Raw genomic sequence first — 19,977 nt, 5'->3', positions numbered from 1 at the left:
CGCATACTGGAAGTGACGAACCTCGTTGTTGATTTTTACCGCCACTCTGAGGAATTTTTGGTATCTGTTATGAATGGGGAGATGATAGTAAGCATCCTTTAGATCAATGCCCCCCATCATACAGTTTGGGAAGAGGAGTTTTATGGTGGACCTAATGGACTCCATTTTAAATGTATAATTTTCAATGAATGAATTGAGTTTTTTAAGGTTTATGATGGTTCTGAAAGAACCGTCGGGCTTAGAGATTAAGAATAGGGGAGAATAGAATCCCCTACCCTCCTGTCCCACTGGCACTTGGACTAGGACCCGTTTTGATATTAGGGTTTGAATTTCAAGCTCTAAAGCCTGTTGCTGTATAGGCGAGCTGAGAGTTGTTATAATATAAGACTCGTGGGGTACACGAGAGAATTTTAATTTAATTCCATCTCGGACGATATTTAAAACCCACGAGCTAGATGTTATCTTCTCCCATTGGGTGGTGAAAAATTTAAGTCTGCCCCCAACTGGTATGTCCTCAGTATTTGTCTTTTGGGGGGTTGGGTCTTCTAAACATGGTACCTCTCTGCTTGTCGTCTTTAGGGGTCTATGTTGTAGACCTATCCGTTTGCCTCCTTTTGCCAAACGGCCTCCTTTTAAAGGCTCTCCTGTAAAACGGAATAGAGGTTTCAGGAAAAGCTTTCTTCCTGTCCTTTGCCTTTTTGAGTATCTCATCTAAGGTTTTACCAAAGAGGTACTCACCCTCACATGGGATTGCGCATATTTTAGACTTAGATTGCGCGTCCCCTTTCCAACTCTTCATCCATAGGGCTCTTCTTGCGTTATTTACAAGGCCCGCAGATCTTGCTGCTAAACGGAGTGAGTCGGCGGAGGCGTCTGCCAGAAAGGCCGCTGCTCCTCGTATTAAAGGGATGGCTGCTCTTAGTTTTTCCCTCGAGCTTTTCTTTTCAATTTGCTGGTCTAACTGATCAATCCAGATGATCATTGACCGGGCCGCGCAAGTGCTGGCTACTGCAGGTTTGAATATCCCTGTAGCCGCTTCCCAGGAACGTTTAAGGGATGATTCAGCCTTACGATCCAAAGGATCGGCCAATAGTCCCGCATCCTCCACAGGTAGAGTGGATTGTTTGGAGGTAGAGGCTACAGCTGCGTCGACCTTAGGGACTTTGGTCCAAGTAAGAAGCTCCTCGTCACTAAACGGATATTTGCGTTTTGAGGCTGAGGGTAGAAAGCCTCTCTGATCTTGCTTCTCCCACTCTCTTTTAATCAATGTTTTCACTGCTGGAATAACCGGAAAACATCTCCTCTTTCTGTCTGCCAAACCCGCGAACATTATTTCTTGCGCGGTTTGCGCACCCTTAGACTCCTCACACCCCATGGTATTTCGAATAGATTTTACCAAGTTGTCCACACTGTCCAAGGGGAAACATGAGCGTCCCTCAATCTCTGATGAGGATGATGACGCTGGACATGATGATAGGGAGGCATCTGACAGTATCGGTTGGTCACTGTCGGAGTCTGACACAAGTGTTGGCGTTTTAGATTTAGAACTACGCGGTTTTTCCTGGGTCATATTTTTTAGTTCTTCTCTAATAATGGCCCGTAGGTCCGTAATGGACACTGCTGCTCCCTGTGTTTCTTTTAAACAGTCCTCACAAAGTTTTTTGGGGTATGAGTCAGGGAGGGGCTGGTTACACAAGGCACATTCCCTGTGCTTCGTTTTTCGTGTAGAGAGAGAAAGGGAAAAGAGAGAGATAGGGAGACAGCGTTAGCTTAATAGGTAGAGTTCACAACTCACCCAGTGAAGCAAATAATACCGGATCAGAAGGCCGAGATCCTGTTCTGGAACCGTCGCTTTTACGAGCGGTGTCCGAGGATCCTCTGGCGTGATCTTTGGCGGGGGGTACTGGAACTCCGGTTGTAGGGTCCATGGCACCTGGGGATGACATCTCTGCATCGCCGATTCAGCGTTAGTGAGCGCTTTAAATAGAGCGCCAAAACGTTTTTTTTTTTTTGTTTTTTTTTCGCGCATGCGCAGATCAGTGCCGGCCCCCCCGCCCTGGATCCGGCCTAGGCGCCCCGGAAGTCCAAGAACCACTTCCGGGGTAGCCTGTATGTGCGGCGGTCGGCGCACGCGCGGCCCGGGATTCCACGCCGGCCGCTGGAAGGTCACCTTACCCGGCTCCTGCTGCCGTACCGCACGCTGGGAAGGACGCCGGTCGGCCTTTCCCGGACCCGGCCGTCTGCCCGCTCCATCAGACGAGGGGGGAGCCGTCTAACGGAACTCCCCCGACGCTGCTTCTGAGCCGCAGCCCCTGCCGTTCTCACGGATACTGCGCAGGCGGCATGCAAGCCCAGGTATGTCTTCTCAGTAAGAGTCCTGTCGTTCCCGCAGGAACAGGAAACCTAAACTGAGGAGGAGAGGCGGACCGCCCCCATTTATTTCTCAATAGGTTTCCTGTTCCTGCGGGGCGGATCCCTCTCTCCAGTAGGGTGCTGTCGTGGCGAAGAGTAAAAATATATACCTGACAGGAGTCCGTACAGTCTGTATCTACAGTACTATATACCTGACAGAAGTCCGTACAGTCTGTATCTACAATAATATATACCTGACAGGAGCCCATACAGTCTGTATCTACAATAATATACACCTGACAGGAGTCCGTACAGTCTGTATCTACAGTACTATATACCTGACAGGAGCCCGTACAGTCTGTATCTACAATAATATATACCTGACAGGAGCCCGTACAGTCTGTATCTACAGTACTATATACCTGACAGGAGTCCGTACAGTCTGTATCTACAATAATATATACCTGACAGGAGTCCGTACAGTCTGTATCTACAATAATATATACCTGACAGGAGTCCGTACAGTCTGTATCTACAATAATATGTACCTGACAGGAGCCCGTACAGTCTGTATCTACAGTACTATATACCTGACAGGAGTCCGTACAGTCTGTATCTACAATAATATACACCTGACAGGAGTCCGTACAGTCTGTATCTACAATAATATATACCTGACAGGAGCCCTGTACAGTCTGTATCTACAATAATATATACCTGACAGGAGTCCGTACAGTCTGTATCTACAGTACTATATACCTGACAGAAGTCCGTACAGTCTGTATCTACAATAATATATACATGACAGGAGCCCGTACAGTCTGTATCTACAATAATATATACCTGACAGGAGCCCGTACAGTCTGTATCTACAATAATATATACCTGACAGGAGCCCGTACAGTCTGTATCTACAATAATATATACCTGACAGGAGTCCGTACAGTCTGTATCTACAATAATATACACCTGACAGGAGTCCGTACAGTCTGTATCTACAGTACTATATACCTGACAGGAGCGCGTACAGTCTGTATCTACAATAATATATACCTGACAGGAGCCCGTACAGTCTGTATCTACAATAATATATACCTGACAGGAGCCCGTACAGTCTGTATCTACAATAATATATACCTGACAGGAGCCTGTACAGTCTGTATCTACAATAATATATACCTGACAGGAGCCCGTACAGTCTGTATCTACAATAATATATACCTGACAGGAGCCCGTACAGTCTGTATCTACAATAATATACACCTGACAGGAGCCCGTACAGTCTATATCTACAATAATATATACCTGACAGGAGCCCGTACAGTCTGTATCTACAATAATATACACCTGACAGGAGCCCATACAGTCTGTATCTACAATAATATATACCTGACAGAAGTCCGTACAGTCTGTATCTACAATAATATATACCTGACAGGAGTCCGTACAGTCTATATCTACAATAATATATACCTGACAGGAGTCCGTACAGTCTGTATCTACAATAATATATACCTGACAGGAGTCCGTACAGCCTGTATCTACAATAATATATACCTGACAGGAGCCTGTACAGTCTGTATCTACAATAATATATACCTGACAGGAGCCCGTACAGTCTGTATCTACAATAATATATACCTGACAGGAGCCCGTACAGTCTGTATCTACAGTACTATATACCTGACAGGAGCCCGTACAGTCTGTATCTACAGTACTATATACCTGACAGGAGCCCGTACAGTCTGTATCTACAGTAATATATACCTGACAGGAGCCCGTACAGTCTATATCTACAATAATATATACCTGACAGGAGCCCATACAGTCTGTATCTACAGTAATATACACCTGACAGGAGTCCGTACAGTCTGTATCTACAATAATATATGCCTGACAGGAGCCTGTACAGTCTGTATCTACAGTAATATATACCTGACAGGAGCCTGTACAGTCTGTATCTACAATAATATATACCTGACAGGAGCCCGTACAGTCTGTATCTACAATAATATATACCTGACAGGAGCCCGTACAGTCTGTATCTACAGTACTATATACCTGACAGGAGCCCGTACAGTCTGTATCTACAGTAATATATACCTGACAGGAGCCCGTACAGTCTATATCTACAATAATATATACCTGACAGGAGCCCATACAGTCTGTATCTACAGTAATATATACCTGACAGGAGCCCATACAGTCTATATCTACAATAATATATACCTGACAGGAGTCCGTACAGTCTGTATCTACAATAATATATACCTGACAGGAGCCCGTACAGTCTGTATATACAATAATATATACCTGACAGGAGTCCGTACAGTCTGTATCTACAATAATATATACCTGACAGGAGCCCGTACAGTCTGTATCTACAATAATATATACCTGACAGGAGCCTGTACAGTCTGTATCTACAATAATATATACCTGACAGGAGCCCGTACTGTCTGTATCTACAGTACTATATACCTGACAGGAGCCCGTACAGTCTGTATATACAGTACTATATACCTGACAGGAGCCCGTACAGTCTATATCTACAATAATATATACCTGACAGGAGCCCGTACAGTCTGTATCTACAATAATATATACCTGACAGGAGCCCGTACAGTCTATATCTACAATAATATATACCTGACAGGAGTCCGTACAGTCTATATCTACAGTAATATATACCTGACAGGAGCCTGTACAGTCTATATCTACAATAATATATACCTGACAGGAGTCCGTACAGTCTATATCTACAGTAATATATACCTGACAGGAGCCCGTACAGTCTGTATCTACAATAATATATACCTGACAGGAGCCCGTACAGTCTGTATATACAATAATATATACCTGACAGGAGTCCGTACAGTCTGTATCTATAATAATATATACCTGACAGGAGCCCGTACAGTCTGTATATACAATAATATATACCTGACAGGAGTCCGTACAGTCTGTATCTACAATAATATATACCTGACAGGAGCCCGTACAGTCTGTATCTACAATAATATATACCTGACAGGAGCCTGTACAGTCTGTATCTACAATAATATATACCTGACAGGAGCCCGTACTGTCTGTATCTACAGTACTATATACCTGACAGGAGCCCGTACAGTCTGTATATACAGTACTATATACCTGACAGGAGCCCGTACAGTCTATATCTACAATAATATATACCTGACAGGAGCCCGTACAGTCTGTATCTACAATAATATATACCTGACAGGAGCCCGTACAGTCTATATCTACAATAATATATACCTGACAGGAGTCCGTACAGTCTATATCTACAGTAATATATACCTGACAGGAGCCTGTACAGTCTATATCTACAATAATATATACCTGACAGGAGTCCGTACAGTCTATATCTACAGTAATATATACCTGACAGGAGTCCGTACAGTCTATATCTACAGTACTGTATACCTGACAGGAGTCCGTACAGTCTGTATCTACAATAATATATACCTGACAGGAGTCCGTACAGTCTGTATCTACAATAATATATACCTGACAGGAGCCCGTACAGTCTATATCTACAATAATATATACCTGACAGGAGCCCGTACAGTCTGTATCTACAATAATATATACCTGACAGGAGCCTGTACAGTCTGTATCTACAATAATATATACCTAACAGGAGTCCGTACAGTCTGTATCTACAATAATATATACCTGACAGGAGTCTGTACAGTCTGTATGTACAATAATATATACCTGACAGGAGCCCGTACAGTCTGTATATACAATAATATATACCTGACAGGAGCCCGTACAGTCTGTATCTACAATAATATATACCTGACAGGAGCCCGTACAGTCTATATCTACAATAATATATACCTGACAGGAGCCCATACAGTCTGTATCTACAATAATATATACCTGACAGGAGCCCGTACAGTCTGTATCTACAATAATATATACCTGACAGGAGCCCGTACAGTCTATATCTACAATAATATATACCTGACAGGAGCCCGTACAGTCTGTATCTACAATAATATATACCTGACAGGAGCCCGTACAGTCTGTATATACAATAATATATACCTGACAGGAGCCCGTACAGTCTGTATCTACAATAATATATACCTGACAGGAGCCCGTACAGTCTATATCTACAATAATATATACCTGACAGGAGTCCGTACAGTCTGTATCTACAATAATATATACCTGACAGGAGCCCGTACAGTCTGTATCTACAATAATATATACCTGACAGGAGCCCGTACAGTCTATATCTACAATAATATATGCCTGACAGGAGCCCGTACAGTCTATATCTACAATAATATATACCTGACAGGAGCCTGTACAGTCTATATCTACAATAATATATACCTGACAGGAGCCCGTACAGTCTATATCTACAATAATATATACCTGACAGGAGCCCGTACAGTCTATATCTACAATAATATATACCTGACAGGAGCCCATACAGTCTATATCTACAATAATATATACCTGACAGGAGCCCGTACAGTCTGTATCTACAATAATATATACCTGACAGGAGTCCGTACAGTCTGTATCTACAATAATATATACCTGACAGGAGCCCGTACAGTCTGTATCTACAATAATATATACCTGACAGGAGTCCGTACAGTCTGTATCTACAATAATATATACCTGACAGGAGCCCGTACAGTCTGTATCTACAATAATATATACCTGACAGGAGTCCGTACAGTCTGTATCTACAATAATATATACCTGACAGGAGCCCGTACAGTCTGTATCTACAATAATATATACCTGACAGGAGCCCGTACAGTCTGTATCTACAATAATATATACCTGACAGGAGCCCGTACAGTCTGTATCTACAATAATATATGCCTGACAGGAGCCCGTACAGTCTGTATCTACAATAATATATACCTGACAGGAGCCCATACAGTATGTATCTACAATAATATATGCCTGACAGGAGCCCGTACAGTCTGTATCTACAATAATATATACCTGACAGGAGCCAGTACAGTCTGTATCTACAATAATATATACCTGACAGGAGTCCGTACAGTCTATATCTACAATAATATATACCTGACAGGAGCCCGTACAGTCTGTATCTACAATAATATATACCTGACAGGAGCCTGTACAGTCTATATCTACAATAATATATACCTGACAGGAGCCTGTACAGTCTGTATCTACAATAATATATACCTGACAGGAGCCAGTACAGTCTGTATCTACAATAATATATACCTGACAGGAGCCCGTACAGTCTGTATCTACAATAATATATACCTGACAGGAGTCCGTACAGTCTGTATCTACAATAATATATACCTGACAGGAGCCCGTACAGTCTGTATCTACAATAATATATACCTGACAGGAGCCCATACAGTATGTATCTACAATAATATATGCCTGACAGGAGCCCGTACAGTCTGTATCTACAATAATATATACCTGACAGGAGCCAGTACAGTCTGTATCTACAATAATATATACCTGACAGGAGTCCGTACAGTCTATATCTACAATAATATATACCTGACAGGAGCCAGTACAGTCTGTATCTACAATAATATATACCTGACAGGAGCCAGTACAGTCTGTATCTACAATAATATATACCTGACAGGAGTCCGTACAGTCTGTATCTACAATAATATATACCTGACAGGAGCCCGTACAGTCTGTATCTACAATAATATATACCTGACAGGAGCCCGTACAGTCTGTATCTACAATAATATATACCTGACAGGAGCCTGTACAGTCTATATCTACAATAATATATACCTGACAGGAGCCTGTACAGTCTGTATCTACAATAATATATACCTGACAGGAGCCAGTACAGTCTGTATCTACAATAATATATACCTGACAGGAGCCCGTACAGTCTGTATGTACAATAATATATACCTGACAGGAGCCCGTACAGTCTGTATGTACAATAATATATACCTGACAGGAGCCCGTACAGTCTGTATGTACAATAATATATACCTGACAGGAGCCCATACAGTCTATATCTACAATAATATATACCTGACAGGAGCCTGTACAGTCTGTATCTACAATAATATATACCTGACAGGAGCCTGTACAGTCTGTATCTACAATAATATATACCTGACAGGAGTCCGTACAGTCTGTATCTACAATAATATATACCTGACAGGAGTCCGTACAGTCTATATCTACAATAATATATACCTGACAGGAGCCAGTACAGTCTGTATCTACAATAATACATACCTGACAGGAGCCCGTACAGTCTGTATCTACAATAATATATACCTGACAGGAGCCCGTACAGTCTGTATCTACAATAATATATACCTGACAGGAGCCTGTACAGTCTATATCTACAATAATATATGCCTGAAAGGAGTCTGTACAGTCTGTATCTACAATAATATATACCTGACAGGAGCCCATACAGTCTATATCTACAATAATATATACCTGACAGGAGCCCGTACAGTCTATATCTACAATAATATATACCTGACAGGAGCCCATACAGTCTATATCTACAATAATATATACCTGACAGGAGCCCATACAGTCTATATCTACAATAATATATACCTGACAGGAGCCAGTACAGTCTGTATCTACAATAATATATACCTGACAGGAGCCCGTACAGTCTGTATCTACAATAATATATACCTGACAGGAGTCCGTACAGTCTATATCTACAATAATATATACCTGACAGGAGCCAGTACAGTCTGTATCTACAATAATATATACCTGACAGGAGCCCATACAGTCTATATCTACAATAATATATACCTGACAGGAGCCCGTACAGTCTGTATCTACAATAATATATACCTGACAGGAGTCCGTACAGTCTGTATATACAGTACTATATACCTGACAGGAGCCCGTACAGTCTGTATCTACAATAATATATACCTGACAGGAGCCTGTACAGTCTGTATCTACAATAATATATACCTGACAGGAGCCTGTACAGTCTAGTGTCTTCACCAGTGAGCCGGCTAGACTGTATGGGCTGCAGTCAGGACCTGGCAGGAGCCCATATATTCTGCTGGCTTCAATAATTTATACCTTGAAGGAGCACATACATTCTAGTGTCAGGTATGGGCTGCAGTCAGGGCCAGGCAGCAGCCAATAAAGTCTGCTATGTTCAGGAATATATACCTGGAAGGAGCCCATACAGTCCAGCGTCTTCAGTAGTGAGCCGGCTACACTGTATGGGCTGCAGTCAGGACCTGGCAGGAGCCCATACATTCTAGGCTCAACCGTGCAGCCTCGCGTCTTCCTGCTCTCGGGCTGCACCTCACTTCCTGCACATAGCATAGGCTCCGCCCACGTAGGCTGGTCACATGGCCGTGACGTATTCAGAGGTCCTGCAGCCACTAGGATTTCCCTGTCCCCGGTAAGTGCGCGGAGCGCCCAGCGCTGGGAGTGGAGGTGCTGCTCCCTGGCATGGCTGGCTCAGTGCGGGACGTCCGGGGGGCCCGGCAGTCCCGCTCCGGGGCACACGGCGGCTGTGCTTCCTCTCGGTCACTCAGTTGTCTGTTGATGCCGTAGTTAGTTTGCCGCTACTTTGTAGTGTCTGTGGGGGAGTGTCCGTGACAATGTGCCGGTGCCCGCAGTCCTCGGAGCTGTGTGGCGTTACCTCTGCACAGCTGAGGGTTTGCCACAGTTGTTTCCTCCGGATTACATCTGATACTCCGGACGGGAAGTGTAATGGTTTGGTTTTGAGAGGATTCCCAACCTGGATACTTGGAGTGAGCCCCGTTTGTGCCCTTAGTGAGCGCGGGCCCCCCTGTGTATGCGCTGCCTGTAGTGAGCGGTCCCCCTGTGTGTGCGCTGCCAATAGTGAGCGGGCCCCCCCCCGTGTGTGCTTTCAGTAGTGAGCGGGCCCCCCTGTGTGTGCGCTGCCAATAGTGAGCCCCCCGTGTGTGCTGCCAGTAGTGAGAGGGCCCCCCTGTGTGTGCGCTGCCAATAGTGAGCGGGCCCCCCTGTGTGTGCGCTGCCAGTAGTGAGCGGTCCCCCTGTGTGTGCGCTGCCAATAGTGAGCGGGCCCCCCTGTGTGTGCGCTGCCAATAGTGAGCCCCCCGTGTGTGCTGTCAGTAGTGAGCGGGCCCCCCCTGTGTGTGCGCTGCCAATAGTGAGCGGGCCCCCCTGTGTGTGCGCTGCCAGTAGTGAGCGGTCCCCCTGTGTGTGCGCTGCCAATAGTGAGCGGGCCCCTCTGTGTGTGCGCTGCCAATAGTGAGCCCCCCGTGTGTGCTGTCAGTAGTGAGCGGGCCCCCCCTGTGTGTGCGCTGCCAGTAGTGAGCGGGCCCCCCTGTGTGTGCGCTGCCAGCAGTGAGCGGGCCCCCACTGTGTGTGCGCTGCCAGCAGTGAGCGGGCCCCCGTGTGTGTGCGCTGCCAGTAGTGAGCGGGCCCCCCCTGTGTGTGCGCTGCCAGTAGTGAGCGGTCCCCCCTGTGTGTGCGCTGCCAGTAGTGAGCGGGCCCCCCCTGTGTGCGCGTTGCCAGTAGTGAGCGGGCCCCCCCTGTGTGTGCGTTGCCAGTAGTGAGCGGGCCCCCCCTGTGTGTTCGGTGCCAGTAGTGAGCGGGCCCCTGTGTGTGTGCGCTGCCAGTAGTGAGCGGGCCCCCCCTGTGTGTGCGTTGCCAGTAGTAAGCGGGCCCCCACTGTGTCTGCGCTGCCAGCAGTGAGCGGGCCCCCCCCCCTGTGTGTGCGCGTTGCCAGTAGTGAGCGGGCCCCCCTGTGTGTGCGCTGCCAGTAGTGAGCGGGCCCCCCCTGTGTGTGCGTTGCCAGTAGTGAGAGTCACATTCACGGACAGCAGGAAGAGGTGTTTGGGAGACAGACTGTAAAGTGAGTAACAAGTGGCCGTGTCCACAGAGCCACATAAGCAGCGGCCATTATGCGGGCTCATGCCATGAGGCGTCCACTGTGGCCCGTGCAAACAGCTGATTTCCTATTGGTTCATGCAGAAAAATCTCCGCATGTGTTACTGTTGTTATACAAAGTGGAGCAATGTCTGAAATGAGAGTCAGCGCAGACCCCCCCTCCTGCAACGCGGAGAAACACAGATCAATATGCACCTGATTTTCAATACAGCCATCTGCATACAGCCTTATCGAGAGTGGAAGCTGCAGGGGGCGCTGTGTTGGGTGTGAAGGAATTCTATGTTTGTGGTATGAGTTGTGTGCCCGGGGTTATAATGAATGTGAAAACGGAGTGCAAGAACACTTTAGAGCGGAGGCCCCCTGTGGTTGCCTGTATAGGCGAAACTTGTGGGGAGGTGGTGATACCTGTATATACAGGTCCTTCTCAAAAAATTAGCATATAGTGTTAAATTTCATTATTTACCATAATGTAATGATTACAATTAAACTTTCATATATTATAGATTCATTATCCACCAACTGAAATTTGTCAGGTCTTTTATTGTTTTAATACTGATGATTTTGGCATACAACTCCTGAAAACCCCAAAAATCTGTCTCAATAAATTAGCATATCAAGAAAAGGTTCTCTAAACGACCTATTACCCTAATCTTCTGAATCAACTAATTAACTCTAAACACATGCAAAAGATACCTGAGGCTTTTAAAAACTCCCTGCCTGGTTCATTACTCAAAACCCCCATCATGGGTAAGACTAGCGACCTGACAGATGTCAAGAAGGCCATCATTGACACCCTCAAGCAAGAGGGTAAGACCCAGAAAGAAATTTCTCAACAAATAGGCTGTTCCCAGAGTGCTGTATCAAGGCACGTCAATGGTAAGTCTGTTGGAAGGAAACAATGTGGCAGAAAACGCTGTACAACGAGAAGAGGTGACCGGACCCTGAGGAAGATTGTGGAGAAGGACCGATTCCAGACCTTGGGGAACCTGAGGAAGCAGTGGACTGAGTCTGGTGTGGAGGAAATGGGCTACAGGTGCCGCATTCCCCAGGTAAAGCCACTTTTGAACCATAAACAGCGGCAGAAGCGCCTGACCTGGGCTACAGAGAAGCAGCACTGGACTGTTGCTAAGTGGTCCCAAGTACTTTTTTCTGATGAAAGCAAATTTTGCATGTTATTCGGAAATCAAGGTGCCAGAGTCTGGAGGAAGACTGGGGAGAAGGAAATGCCAAAATGCCTGAAGTCCAGTGTCAAGTACCCACAGTCAGTGATGGTGTGGGGTGCCATGTCAGCTTCTGGTGTTGGTCCACTGTGTTTCATCAAGGGCAGGGTCAATGCAGCTAGCTATCAGGAGATTTTGGAGCACTTCATGCTTCCATCGGCTGAAATGCTTTATGGAGATGAAGATTTCATTTTTCAGCACGACCTGGCACCTGCTCACAGTGCCAAAACCACTGGTAAATGGTTTACTGACCATGGTATTACTGTGCTCAATTGGCCTGCCAACTCTCCTGACCTGAACCCCATAGAGAATCTGTGGGATATTGTGAAGAGAAAGTTGAGAGACGCAAGACCCAACACTCTGGATGAGCTTAAGGCCGCTATTGAAGCATCCTGGGCCTCCATAACATCTCAGCAGTGTCACAGGCTGATTGCCTCCATGCCACGCCGCATTGAAGCAGTCATTTCTGCCAAAGGATTCCCGACCAAGTATTGAGTGCATAACTGAACATTATTATTTGATGGTTTTTTTGTTTGTTATTAAAAAACACTTTTATTTGATTGGACGGGTGAAATATGCTAATTTATTGAGACAGGTTTTTTGGGTTTTCAGGAGTTGTATGCCAAAATCATCAGTATTAAAACAATAAAAGACCTGACAAATTTCAGTTGGTGGATAATGAATCTATAATATATGAAAGTTTAATTGTAATCATTACATTATGGTAAATAATGAAATTTAACACTATATGCTAATTTTTTGAGAAGGACCTGTATTACCGCAAATAGATATCCGAATGATGCTGCCTTGATCCATGGACTGCAGCCATAGTAGACTTAGGACACTGCAATCCCTGACAGAAGTTATGTCACTTATCCATGTTATGTAAATAAAAGCTTATAGCCTGACGTTAAATTCATCCATTGGTTGTATAAATTATTCTTTTGAAAGCTGAAACCCTCCGAAATGTGGTTTAGGTTAATGAAATAAATTGGCATCAATGCAGAAATATTGATTAGTTAATGGACACAGAATGGTCAGATTCTGGCAAGACAAAAGTTTTACAGAAAGTAATGTGATATTCAAACAAATAATTAACGTAAAATACAAATATATGTTGCATAACATTGCTGAATGAAGTTGTGGTGCTATTAGTCATATTTAATATTTTGTGTGACTTCCATGAGCTTGAAGGACTGCATCCATGCAGTTCAACAATAATTCATACAATTTATTAATGAAGTCATCAGGAATAGCAAAGAATGCAGTCTTGCATGCCTCCCAGAGTTCATCTAGATTCTTTGGTTTTGTCTTCCAAGCTTCCTCTTTCATCCTACCCCAAACATGCTCAATGATGTTCATGTCTGGTGACTGGGCTGGCCAGTCCTTGAGCACCTTGACCTTTTTTGCCTGGAGGAACTTTGTTGTAGAGATGGATGTATGAGATGGAGCACCATCCTGCTGCAGAATTTGACCCTTTTTATGATTTGGAATATAAGAGGTAGCTAATACTTCTTGATATTTTAGGCTATTGATATTGTCTTTCACCTTGCAAATGTTTCGCACACCCACATACTGAATGTAACCCCAGACCATGATCTTTCCACCACCAAATGTAACTGTTTTCTGGATGTATTTTGGATTCATACTGGCTCCAGTAGGTCTCCTGCAGTACTTGTGGCGGCTGTGGTGTAATTCTACTGAAGATTCATCAGAGAAATCCGCCTTCTGCCACTTTTCCAGCGTCCATCTATTTAGCAGGCTGTGGGACTTTGCAAATGCCACACAGTTTTTTATTTGCCTTTTGTTTAGTGCTGGTTTCTGGGCACTGATTCGACCATGGAGGCCATTTCAAGACAGAATCAGACAAACTGTTCTAGTTGACACAGAGACTTGAGGTGACCAGGCCTGTTGGAGCTCTGCTGCAGTGGAAGAGGGGCTTGCTTTGGATTTTCTAACCAACAAACGTTCCTCCTGAGCAGTTGTCTTGCGGGGTCTGCCGGACCTGGGCTTGTCAAACATATCTCCAGTCTCTTCAAATCTTTTTTTAATTCTTTGTACTTGACGCTGAGGCACATAAAGGTGCCAGCCACCTCTACAGTGGAGCTGGTCTTCAGCCTCTTGATAATCCAGGCTTTAGTCGCAGGGTAGATTTTTGGCATGTTGTGTGAGCTCAAGTTGCAGTTCAAGTGAAGGTCTGGGGTGCCGGGTTTTTTTTTTATATATATATATATATATATATATATATATATATATATATATATATATATATATATATATATATATATATATATATATATAGTCAAAATTGGAACAGCATCACATATTACCGCAGTTGTTGTGCTGCACTCTCCCAACCAATGTCCAATTGGCCTCCAATAATAAAGATAAAAAAAAGATACCAATAAAAGTAAAATTTATTGAGACATCAGTAGTTTAAGTGTTTTTGAGTATCCATATTGAATCAGGAGCCCCATATAATGCTCCATAAAGTTTATGATGGCCCAATAAGATGATCCATATTAAAATATGCCCCATATAATCCTGCATAAAGGTTAATAATGGACCCATAAGATGCTCCATAGACACATTTGCCCAATATGCTGCACAAATGTTGATTATGGCCCCATAAGATGCTCCATAAAGATATTTACCCCATATAGCGCTGCACAAACGTTATGGCCCCATAAGATACTCCATACAGACATTTGCCCCATATAATGCTGCACAAATGTTAATTATGGCCCCATAAGATGCTCCATACAGACACTTGCCCCATTTGCTGTTGCTGTGATTTAAGAAAAAAAAAAAAATCACATACTCGCCTCTCCATCGCTCAGGCCCCCGGCACTTTCAATATACACCTGACTTCGTTCCGGCGCTGCTCCATCTTCAGCATCTTCTGCACTGGCGTTCAGGCAGAGGGCGCGCACTAACCACGTCACCGCGACCTGAGCGTCACTGCAGAAGACCCTGAAGACGGAGCGGCGCCGGAACGAGGAGCAGGTGAATATCGCGCAGCGCTGCGCTCCCCGTTATACTCACCTGCTCCTGGCGCTATGCAGTCCCTGCTTCCTCGGCGCCGCAGCTTCTTGTACTGAGCGGTCACCGTTACCGCTCATTACAGTAATGAATATGCGGCTCCACCCCTATCGGGACCTGCAGGGACCGCGCCAGGATCAGGTGAGTATAATTAGACAGCCCGCGCTCCCCCTCCTCTGCCAACCTCTGGGTATGACTCGAGTATAAGCCGAGAGGGGGACTTTCAGCCCAAAAAAATGGGCTGAAAATCTCGGCTTATACTCGAGTATATACGGTAACTGATGATTTACTGAGCACAGGTGAGGATGTAAACTAGGATTGGGTGCATTATATGACCAGGCGACAAAACTTTTGTCTTGCCAAAATCTGACCATTATGTGTCTATTAACTTATCAATATGTCTGCATTGATGCCAACTTATTTTCTTAACCTAAACCACATTTCGGAGGGTTTAAGCTTTCAAAAGAATTATTTATACAACCAATGGATGAATTTAACATCAGGTTATAAGCTTTTATTAACATAACATGGATAAGCGACATAACTTTTGTCAGGTAGTGTAAATGCATCATCAGCAGAGAGGATAGGGCTCTAAATTTTATGAGCCTGTATGGAAAGGAAAATACAGGTTCACTACTGTAACTTTAAGAACAGTAAAATTTGGCGTCCGTACCGATACCTACTGTTCGGGCATGGGCCCCAAACACAGACTTCACCAGGAAGTCTGTGTTACTGTTCGGATTTCGCCCCCCGAACACCATGTCTTAGTCGCGCTGTCATCTGCATGACAACATAGCAAACGCTTTTGATCGGCAGTAAAATCATTACCACTAGTCAGACATCCGTGGTTCCTTAGCTTTGAATTGACTGCGTGAGTCCGCAGCTGTGATCGGAGGTATAAAGTTTACCTCCGGTCACTGGCTTCGGATGATGGGATTACTGCTCCTATCAGCCTACACCTGCTGCCACTAATAACAGCGAGAGCAGGAGCGGCTGATGGGTGTGTTCATCAGCCTGAACTCTAAATAAGAAGAAAAAAAAATGGCGTGGGTTCCCCTGTATTTTTGATAATCTGCCAGCAACACCGACAGCTGAGGCCTGCAACCCTCAGCTATCAGCGTTAGCAAGGTTGGTTATCAAGAATAGAGGGGTCCCCACAGTGTGTTTTTTTAAAGTGTATCTGTCACCCCAAAATTCACCTATAAGCTTCGGCCACCTGTCTCAGGGGCTTATCTACAGCAATCTGTAATGCTGTAGATAAACCCCCGATGTAACCTGAAAGATAAGAAAAAGCGGTTATACTCACCCAGGGGCGGTCCTGGTCCTGTTCTGGTCCGATGGGTGTCGCGGTCCGGGTCCAGCACCTCCCATCTTCTTACGATGACGTCCTCCTCATTGCTTCCTGCTGCGGCTCCTGCGCAGGCGTACTTTGTCTGCCCTGTTGAGGGCAGCGTAAAGTACTGCAGAGCGTAGGCGCTGGGCCTCTCTGACCTTTCACGGTGCAGCAGGAAGCATAGAAGAGGACGTCATCGTATGAAGATGGGAGGCCCCTGACCGGACCGCGACGCTCATCGGACAGGACCGCCCCTGGGAGAGTATAATATAACCTGTTTTTCTTTATCTTTCAGGTGACATCGGGGGCTTATCTACAGCATTACAGAATGCTGTAGATAAGCCCCTGATGCCGGTGGCCGAAGCTTATAGGCGAATTTTGGGGTGACAGATTTCCTTTAAATCATTTAACCCCTTTATGACCTCGGACGGGATAGTACGTCCGAGGTCAGAACCCCCACTTTGATGCGGGCTCCAGCGGTGAGCCCGCATCAAAGCCGGGACATGTCAGCTGTTTTGAACAGCTGACATGTGCCCGCAATAGCGGCGGGCGAATCACCGCCGCTATTAACTAGTTAAATGTCGCTGTCAAACGCTGACAGCAGCATTTAACCAGCGCTTCCGGCCGGAAATGAGCGCATCGCTGACCCCGTCACATGATCGGGGGTCAGCGATGCTTCTGCATAGTAACCATAGAGGTCCTTGAGACCTCTATGGTTACTGATCCCGGCTAGCTGTGAGCGCCACCCTGTGGTCGGCGCTCATAGCACAACTGCATTTCTGCTGCATAGCAGCGATCTGATGATCGCTGCTATGTAGCAGAGTTGATCGAGTTGTGCCAGCTTCTAGCCTCCTATGGAGGCTATTGAAGCATGGCAAAAGTAAAAAAAAAAAAAAAAAGTTTTAAAAAATTTGAAAAAAATAAAAAAAATATAAAAGTTTAAATCACCCCCCTTTCGCCCCATTCAAAATAAATCAATAAAAAAAAAATCAAACCTACACATATTTGGTATTACCACGTTCAAAATCGCCCGATCTATCAATAAAAGAAAAGCATTAACCTGATCGCTAAACAGCGTAGCGAGAAAAAAATTAGAAACGCCAGAATTACGTTTTTTTGGTCGCCACGACATTGCATTAAAGTGTAATAACGGGCGATCAAAAGAATGTATCTGCACCAAAAAGGTATCATTAAAAACGCCAGCTCGGCACGCAAAAAATAAGCCCTCACCCAACCCCAGATCATGAAAAATGGAGACACTACGGGTATCGGAAAATGGCGCCATTTTTTTAACCCCTTAAGCCCCAAGGGTGGTTTGCACGTTAATGACCGGGCCAATTTTTACAATTCTGACCACTGTCCATTAATGAGGTTATAACTCTGGAACGCTTCAACGGATCTTGGCGATTCTGACATTGTTTTCTCGTGATATATTGTACTTCATGATAGTGGTAAAATTTCTTCGATATAACTTGCGTTTATTTGTGAAAAAAAACGGAAATTTGGCGAAAATTTAGAAAATTTTGCAATTTTCCAACTTTGAATTTTTATGCCCTTAAATCACAGAGATATGTCACACAAAATACTTAATAAGTAACATTTCCCACATGTCTACTTAACATCAGCACAATTTTGGAACCAACATTTTTTTTTTTGCTAGGGCGTTATAAGGGTTAAAAGTTGACCAGCAATTTCTCATTTTTACAACACCAATATTTTTTAGGGACCACATCTCATTTGAAGTCATTTTGAGGGCTGAGAACCACCAATAAATGAGCTGCTGGGAGATCCCCGCTAGCACAGTGAGAAAAAGCCTCACGATGCAGCAGTGAGTTCACCGCAGTTCGCTGGGAGAAATTTCTCACAGTGAACTCTTGAGCTCAGTGCTGCACCGTGAGGGTTTGTTTCCACGGTCAGGAATGGCTCTGGATTTGATGCAGATAAACTGGCGGGTCACCTGCGTTTTTGATGCGTTTTTACATGCTTTTTTCATTACATGCATGTTTTTTGTCACTTGAAATAAAGCTAATTGAAAGTTGGCTTCTGGGAAGGAAAAAGTGATTTCCTTTTTGCAGATATATAAGGTTGTGTTCCCACAGTCAGTAAACGTGGCAGGTTGGACGCTGTGTACATCCGCAATGTCCAACCTGCAGCGTCCAGCTTTTACAGCATAGTGGATGGCATTTCAAGAAATCTCATCTCTACTATGCATTCAAAGACACTGGCAACAGACCTGCGTAAACAGGCATGCGGTGCGTCTTTCCAGATGTGGAGACACTCAGTCCCCGCAGCGTAAATTTCCTATAGACTTTCATTAGGTTATGTTTCCATGTTCAGTATTTGCTGAAGATCTGACGCTGCAGACAGCCACCTCCGGCATCCCTGCGTATACGCACATGCGGTGCGTCTTCATAGACCGCAGGATGTCTATTTATCTTGCGGAGACACTCAGTCTCCAAAAGATAAATAGCGCCGTTCTATGTATAGAATGCGGTGATTCCGCCTGTGTTGAATGAACACATGCAGAATCACCGCGCGTACAGAAGCCGGCAGCGCTTTAAATGGGGCGGGCATGTGCTGCGTCCAAAGCGCTGCCGTTCCCGACCGTGGAGACATACCCTTAGAGGCGGTAAAATCGCATCTAATTATTAGTCACATGCGTATTACCTGTGGAAACATGGCTTACTACGCATGTGTACTAATTTACATATGTTGAATCTTGGGTCACATCCGGAAGTACGTGACAGGCCGGGGTCACATTTGCAAGTGTGATGTGAGAAACTCGCATCAGCACCCAGCACTGCCACCGGCACTCAGACCGGCCTGTACGGCTGCATAGAAATACATGCAGCCGCACACTCCGGTCCAGAGTGCCGGGGGCAGTGCTGGGTGCTGATGCCAGAGACTCACGCGAGTCTCTCGCATCACACTCGCAAGTGTGACAGCCGGCCACACAGGAAGTTCCTGAAAGCAGAGAGAGGTCAGTAATATGTAATGTCCTTTTCTTTTTTTCTTTTTTTTTTTTAAATGGCATGGGGTCCCCTATATTTGTAAAGCAGACTACTGGGACTGGTATTTCAGGCTGGTAAGGAACCAATCTATGAACCTTACCAGCCTGATAATACCAGG

General features: G+C 44.9%; 1 protein-coding gene across 3 annotated transcripts in view; it reads left to right on the top strand.

Annotated features, from left to right (window-relative positions):
• The first annotated feature begins 9,556 nt into the window (after positions 1-9,556).
• Positions 9,557-19,977, top strand: part of DET1 (DET1 partner of COP1 E3 ubiquitin ligase) — a 99,253-nt gene continuing 88,832 nt past the window's right edge. The window contains exon 1 of one of the 3 annotated variants that reach the window (XM_077263456.1): positions 9,557-9,772. The gene's annotated coding sequence lies outside the window, so the exon portion shown is untranslated. Of the gene's footprint in view, positions 9,773-9,810; positions 9,927-19,977 lie in introns of those variants that run through there. The other 2 variants (XM_077263454.1, XM_077263455.1) reach the window with 2 other exon arrangements.

This window comes from Ranitomeya variabilis, chromosome 5, assembly GCF_051348905.1.
Source record: "Ranitomeya variabilis isolate aRanVar5 chromosome 5, aRanVar5.hap1, whole genome shotgun sequence".
NCBI lineage: Eukaryota > Metazoa > Chordata > Amphibia > Anura > Dendrobatidae > Ranitomeya > Ranitomeya variabilis.
This window is presented reverse-complemented; position numbering and strand designations above follow the sequence as displayed.